This window comes from Myxine glutinosa, chromosome 14 (genome assembly GCF_964187855.1).
Source record: "Myxine glutinosa chromosome 14, kmMyxGlut1.1, whole genome shotgun sequence".
NCBI classification, from domain to species: domain Eukaryota; kingdom Metazoa; phylum Chordata; class Myxini; order Myxiniformes; family Myxinidae; genus Myxine; species Myxine glutinosa.
The window spans coordinates 49,300,139-49,307,036 of record NC_136274.1 but is presented as its reverse complement, the minus strand read 5'-3'; positions in this window follow the sequence as shown (position 1 = coordinate 49,307,036).

The window sequence follows — 6,898 nt, the reverse complement described above, 5'->3', positions numbered from 1 at the left end:
ATATATATATATATATATATATATATATATATTGTACAGTTTCTAGCCATTCGATCAAACGTGATTTGGCAAATACGATACGATTTTTCTAAATCTCAAACGACATGTACCTTCATGAAAAGCATCACATATAATGTTATAAGTGGAACCTAACAAACAAAATGATATTTTTAAATCGGCTCGATCGATGTAAAATTGACATTTAAACAGAAAAACATTGACATATGTATATCGGAATTTATGTTCAGCTGGTTTGATTTCTCAGTTTTATACATAATATTTTATTTATTCCCCATTATATATAGGGTTGTGGCGGGCACAAGGGACAATAATTCCGCGCACCAGTGGGTGGCGCGAGCGTCCCGGCAGGGAGCTGAAATGCATGCCCCGCCTTTCGGCCGATCGGCCATGCCCGGGGGCAAGGCGTGGCCTCGGGACATATATGCGGGCTCTAAGCTCGAGCCCGCCCAGTGCTGAAGTGCGAGCTCTTAATAAAGACTCTTGTTTGTACCAACGCGTTGTGGCCTACCTCTCTGGCAATCGAGTCGTGTGTGCACAGCACCACACTGGTGACCCCGATTGGTTCAGCCGTTGCTGACCCCCGAACGCGCCATGGCTACCAACGCCGTCGCAATCAAACTCCCGGAGTTTTGGGAGGCACAAGCTGACGTTTGGTTTGTACAAGCCGAAGCTAAATTTCAACTCCGGGGCATCACGGCGGACGAGACCAGGTACTACCACGTGGTCGCCGCCCTCGGGCCCGGCACTACCACCCGCGTCGTGTCCATCCTTCGGCGCCCGCCGGGCGACCACAAGTATGAGGCCCTCAAACGTCTCCTCCTCGCCACGTTCGGGCTCACGGAGGCCGAACGCGCCGACCTCCTCCTGAACCTTTCCGCCCTCGGCGACACACGACCATCCGTCCGGATGGATTTCATGCTGTCCCTGCTTGGAGACCAGCCCCCGGATTTCTTATTCCGAGCGCTTTTCCGACGCCAGCTACCTGTACAGGTACGCCTCACGCTGGCCGGTTCCAAAATAAAGGAACCCCGCGCCCTGGCTGGAGAGGCCAACAGGTTTTTCGCGGCCTGCGACACACGGTCGGTTTACGGTGCTGCCGTAGTGGATCCCGGTGCAGAGGCTACAGCGCCCCCGGCTTCCCTCGTGGCCGCGGCCGCGCCCCACCCACTACCGCCACCACGACCACCACCGCTGTCGGCATGGCCGCCGCAGCTCCCAACGCCGCAAACCTGGTGCTACTACCATGCCAGGTTTGGCCGCAAGGCTAAAACGTGCCGCCCGCCGTGTTCTTTTGACGGGTCGGGAAACGACCAGGCCGGCGCTCATTTGCGGCCCTGAGCGTCGGCCATTCTGGCAACCTCCTGTTCATCACGGACACCTTGTCCGGGCGCCGTTTCCTTTGCGACACAGGAGCGCAGGTAAGCGTCCTCCCTACCTCCGCGTCCGACAAGCAAGCCATGGGCCGGGGCCCCGCTTTGCTTGCCGCCAACGGTACACCCATCTGCACATTCGGGAAGCGTTGCCTCTCACTGCAGTTCGGAGGGCAGCGCTTTCAATGGTCGTTCGTCACCGCCAGCGTGCCAATGGCCCTGCTCGGTGCGGACTTCCTATGTGCGCATGGCTTGTTTGGTCGACGTTAAGCGCAGACGTCTTGTCCAGGCCGAAACCTTCAGCTCGCTCGCTTGTTCGTTGAGCGGCTCGTTGAGCAGCTTGCTGAGCGGCTCACCGAGCGGCTTGCCAAGCGGCTTGCTGAAAGGTTCCGTCCCGGCGAGGTTAGTCTGCATGCTTCCGGCAGCGGACGAGTTTACCCGCCTCCTCGCCAGTTTCCCGGCCCTCACGTGGCCCACCTTCTCAGTGGTGGCCGTCAAGCACGGGGTGGAGCACCATATCCCCACGGACGGGCCGCCGGTCTACGCCCCGGCACGCCGACTCGAACCCACGAAGCTCGCCGTGGCGAAAGCGGAGTTCGCCACGCTGGAATGGCTGGGTATTGTACGGCGCTCAAACAGCGCTTGGGCCTCTCTGCTGCACATTGTGCCGAAGCCCGGCGGAGGATGGCGGTCGTGCGGTGACTACCACCGGCTCAATGATGCCACCACTCCCGACCGCTACCCGGTCCCGCATATCCAGGACTTTTCCGCCCGGTTGTCAAACACGACCGTGTTCTCCAAGGTGGACCTCATCCGGGGCTACCACCAGGTCCCCGTACGACCGGGCGATGTCCCAAAGACGGCCGTCATCACCCCTTTCGGCCTCTTTGAGTTCCTGCGAATGCCTTTCGGGTTGAAGAATGCGGCCCAGGTGTTCCAACGGCTCATGGACAGCGTCTTGCGCGACTTACCTTTCATCTATGTCTACCTGGACGACATCCTAGTCGTGAGCGCGTCCCGGGAGGAGCACCTGCTCCACCTCCGCATGCTTTTCGAACGCCTGGGCCAGCATGGTCTGATCATCAACCCCGCAAAGTGCCGTTTCGGCGTCGCCACCATCGACTTCTTGGGGCACCGCATCACCAGGCACGGGGCCGTCCCTTTACCGGCCAAGGTGGAGGCGGTCAGGGATTTCCCGCGCCCCCGCACAATCAAGGGGCTCCAGGAGTTCCTGGGCATGGTAAATTTTTACCACCGCTTCGTGCCCCACGTTGCCCGGCTCCTCCGCCCCCTGCACGAGGCCCTCCGGGGCAAGCCGGGCAAAGGTGACCGCCTGGTCGGAGCCGATGGCCGCGGCGTTTGCGGGCGCAAAGCTGGCCCTGGCTAATGCCACCATGCTGCACACCCGGCGCCCGATGCACCGATGGCCCTCACCACCGACGCGTCGGACTACGCGGTGGGTGCGGTGCACGAGCAGTGGGTGCGTGGCGCTTGGCAGCCGCTGGCGTTTTTTAGCCGGCAGCTTCGCCCGCACAAACGCCGCTACAGCACCTTCGACCGCGACCTGCTCGGGCTCCACCTGGCGGTCCGACACTTCCGCCATCTGCTAGAGGGCCACCCGTTCACGGCTTTCATCGACCACAAGCCCCTTGTGTTCGCGATGGCCAAGGTCGCCGAGCCATGGTCGGCATGGCAGCAGCGTCACCTCTCTGCCGTGTCCGAGTACACGACGGACATCCGTCACATGGCGGGTAAAGTCAACCCCGTGGTGGATTGCCTTTCCCGTTCCGTCGCGCACGCGGTCCACCTCGGGATCGACTATGCCCGGATGGCGGAGGACCAGACCGCCGACCCCGGCATCCAGGCCTTGCGGACCGCCGTTACGGGCCTCCGCGTCACCGAGGTGCCATTCGACGTCGCGGGCGCGGCCCTCCTGTGCGACGTCTCCCTCGGCCGGCCTCGCCCCATCGTGCCCGCTGGCTGGCAGCGCCCGGTTTTCGACGCCATTCACGGCCTGTCCCACCTGAGCGCGAAGGCCTCCCAGAAGCTCGTAGCGGCGAAGTTCGTCTGGCATGGCCTCAGGAAGCGCGCAAAGGTCCACCGCCACACCCAGGCACCGTTGGCCCCGTTTACGGTGCCCGAGCATCGGTTCGACCACGTACACGTCGACTTGGTGGGACCTCTGCCCCCCTCACGGGGGTTCACCCACCTGCTCACCATGGTGGACCGCACCACACGGTGGCCGGAGGCCATGCCATTGGCGGTGATGTCTGCGGCTGATGTGGCACAGGCCTTCATCGCCACTTGGGTTGCCCGGTTCGGTGCCCCCTCGGACATCTCGTCCGACCACGGCCCCCAGTTCACCTCGGAGCTCTGGGCCGCGGTGGCGCAAGGGCTCGGCGTAAAACTGCACTGCACCACGGCCTACCACCCCCAGGCCAATGGCCTGTGCAAGCACTTTCATCGCTCGATGAAGGCCGCGCTCCGGACCAGGCTCCGCGACGGCAGCTGGGCCGACAGGCTCCCCTGGGTCCTGCTGGGCCTCAGGACGGCGCCCAAGGACGACCTGCACGTGTCCTCGGCGGAGCTGGTTTTCGGGCAACCACTGCAGGTACCGGGCGAATTTATCCCCAACGCCACGGCTCCTTGGTCCACGGCGCAACAGCGCTCCACCCTGCAGGAGACCGCCCGGAGGTTCGCCCCGGTGCCGACGGTACACCACCGTTCCCCGTCCTCCCACGTCGCCCCGGAGCTTCGCACGGCGGAGTACGTCTTCGTCTGGCACGACGCCCACCGGGCACCGCTACGGCCCCCGTACAACGGGCCCTTCCACGTGCTGGAGACCGGGGACAAATATTTCACCGTCGACATCGGCGGTGCCCCGGATCGTATCTCCGTGGACCGCCTCAAGCCGGCCCACCTCGATCTGGGCCACCCCCCGCAAGCAGCTCTGCCTCCGCGTCGAGGCCGCCCCCCGGCGGTCAGACCCCCGGCACCCCCCAGCCCCACCGTCCCGCTACCCCCCAGCCGTGCACGCATCGCCAGGGGGCGTTTCGGCCGGGTCATCCGGCTTCCCCGCAAGCTCACCCTTTAGGTGCGCGGGAATTCTGGGGGGGCGCGTGTGGTGGGCACAAGGGACAATAATTCCGCACACCAGTGGGTGGCGCGAGCGTCCCGGCGGGGAGCTGAAATGCATGCCCCGCCTTTCGGCCGATCGGCCACGCCCGGGGGCAAGGCGTGGCCTCGGGACATATATGCGGGCTCTAAGGTCGAGCCCGCCCAGTGCTGAAGTGCGAGCTCTTAATAAAGACTCTTGTTTGTACCAACGCGTTGTGGCCTGCCTCTCTGGCAATCGAGTCATGTATGCACAGCACCACAGGGTTCGTTTTGCAGGGCCAAGGATTTATGAAAAGTTTTATAAAGTTTTGAAATTAAATAACAATTAACATTCAATAATATGGATGGAAACTTTTGTTTTTAATAGGGCTATAGACTTAAGAGTTCAGGTTAGGGTTATGTACAATTTTATTGCGATTTTACAAATCACATCACAATGTGAAGGGGATTGATACGGGCAGAAAATGGTCTGATCTTCCTGGACGACAAAAATACACTAATTAGAGCATAAATAAGGAGCAAAATTCACGATTTTAAATACGATTTACGGATTAAATATACCACTGAATCTTCTAAATATGGTCAGAATCAGTTTCCTCGACAGAAAAAAATACCCAAAAATGACTTTTTAAATAAACATTATTCTTTAAAAACAATATTTTGTCAAATTTGCTCCTGGCAATCAGGTGTTGCTAATCTATCTTCCTGCATTTTTTCCTCACATAATACTTGGAAGTCAAACTTCTTTATTTAAACTCACAGAAAGATGAAAGATAAAATTTAAGATCACATTTTGCTCCTCTTGCCGAAAATAGAATAATTTGTCCCTTTCATGGTTGATCCAAGGATGTTTTTATCTTTATCTTTTAAAGCGGTGCATAATATTGGACAACTTGCTTCAATGTTTTCAATGCCTTTTTTGGAAGCCCTTGAAAGCACTGAAATGTCTTTTTATTAGCTATTACGTTTAATATACAAGTCTCCCATCTATCCTGTTACCAAAATTGTAACGTTTGTTGACTATGAAGCACTTAAAATGGAGTGTTTAATTTCTATCTGTCAAAATCGTCCATCGCCGAACGTTTATACATTTAATTATATAATTGATTACAAAAAAGCCTAACAAGACCTGATATCAAGGCATTGGGAATCAAACTCTTGTCATTTGAATTTTTGTCGTTATTTATTATCACGTCGTTTTTTTTTCGACGTGGAATTCCTCATTTTAACGAGGGGACATGGCTGAGAATAACGAGTGGTCGTGTGAACTTATACGACATAAAATAAATGAAATACAGCAGATGGGACGTTGGTACCAACAAGTGCAAAGCACAACAACTTTACCTTCCTGTTTAATGCATAACATTCTCGCTTGTAATATGGTGTAAATGTTGCACCGATCAGCGAGGTGGATTCATGAAATGGAAGTACAAATGAACTTTTATTTTGAATCTAAAATAAAATAAAATTCTAACACAAGGCTGTGATACCAGTATGTTTAATATTATACAATTGAACTCAACATCTATCTTCGTAAGATAATGGAGAATACCGCATCTTCCTTCAAGCTTAAACTGCGAGCAGTTAAAATGGCGACTATTTCTGGGATTCTGGGATGAAAACGTGCTTTGGTGACCACACGAGATTGAAGCACAAACGGTTCATTTTCGACAAAGTAACGTGACACACGCAGCAAAAGAGTGAGCTAACCTTGTGGAATTTTATTTTTAAGCATTTAATGAAAACTTTTTTAATATGCATTCATGTAAAATATTAACATTTTCCCTTATGAAAAAGATTTCTCACCAGCCGCTCACATCACTTCTAAAAGCATCTTCCACTCGTCACGCATAAAACTACTTCCAGTCACGCATAACCATTTCCCACCAGCTGTGCACATAATAGTTCTAAAAGTATCTTCCACATGTATGGTCCTTGTTTGGATTGTTAGCCAATCTCGATGTAATAAGCAGTGAAATCTAGCTCAATAATTGTCTTCTTTGAATGTGCACCACATGGTGGGTGGTGCATTGCAATAAATAGCTTGGAATTGAAGTTAAGGAAGCGTGCATATAGCCTCCTGTCACGTCACCTGGTGGGGACCAGGTGGCCTTGGAGAGAGCCTGGAGGACGGAGGAGTAACGGTTGCCTCCCGAGGAGCGGAGTTCATTACCCGGGAGGGGAGGAGCTTGGGTCTCCTCACAAGGGGGGGTGGGGTGGTGTGATCCAGAGAGTGAGGGGAGGAGCTTGAGGCTCCATGGTTCAGACTCTCGTGAGAGAGAGAGAGAGGGATTTTTGGGCTGGAGAGGAGAGTGGGAATGTTTGCCTCGCCTGAGAAGTCTTTTTGCTCATCCCCCTGCCATCATTGTACCTGGTTCCTGTTCCATTGT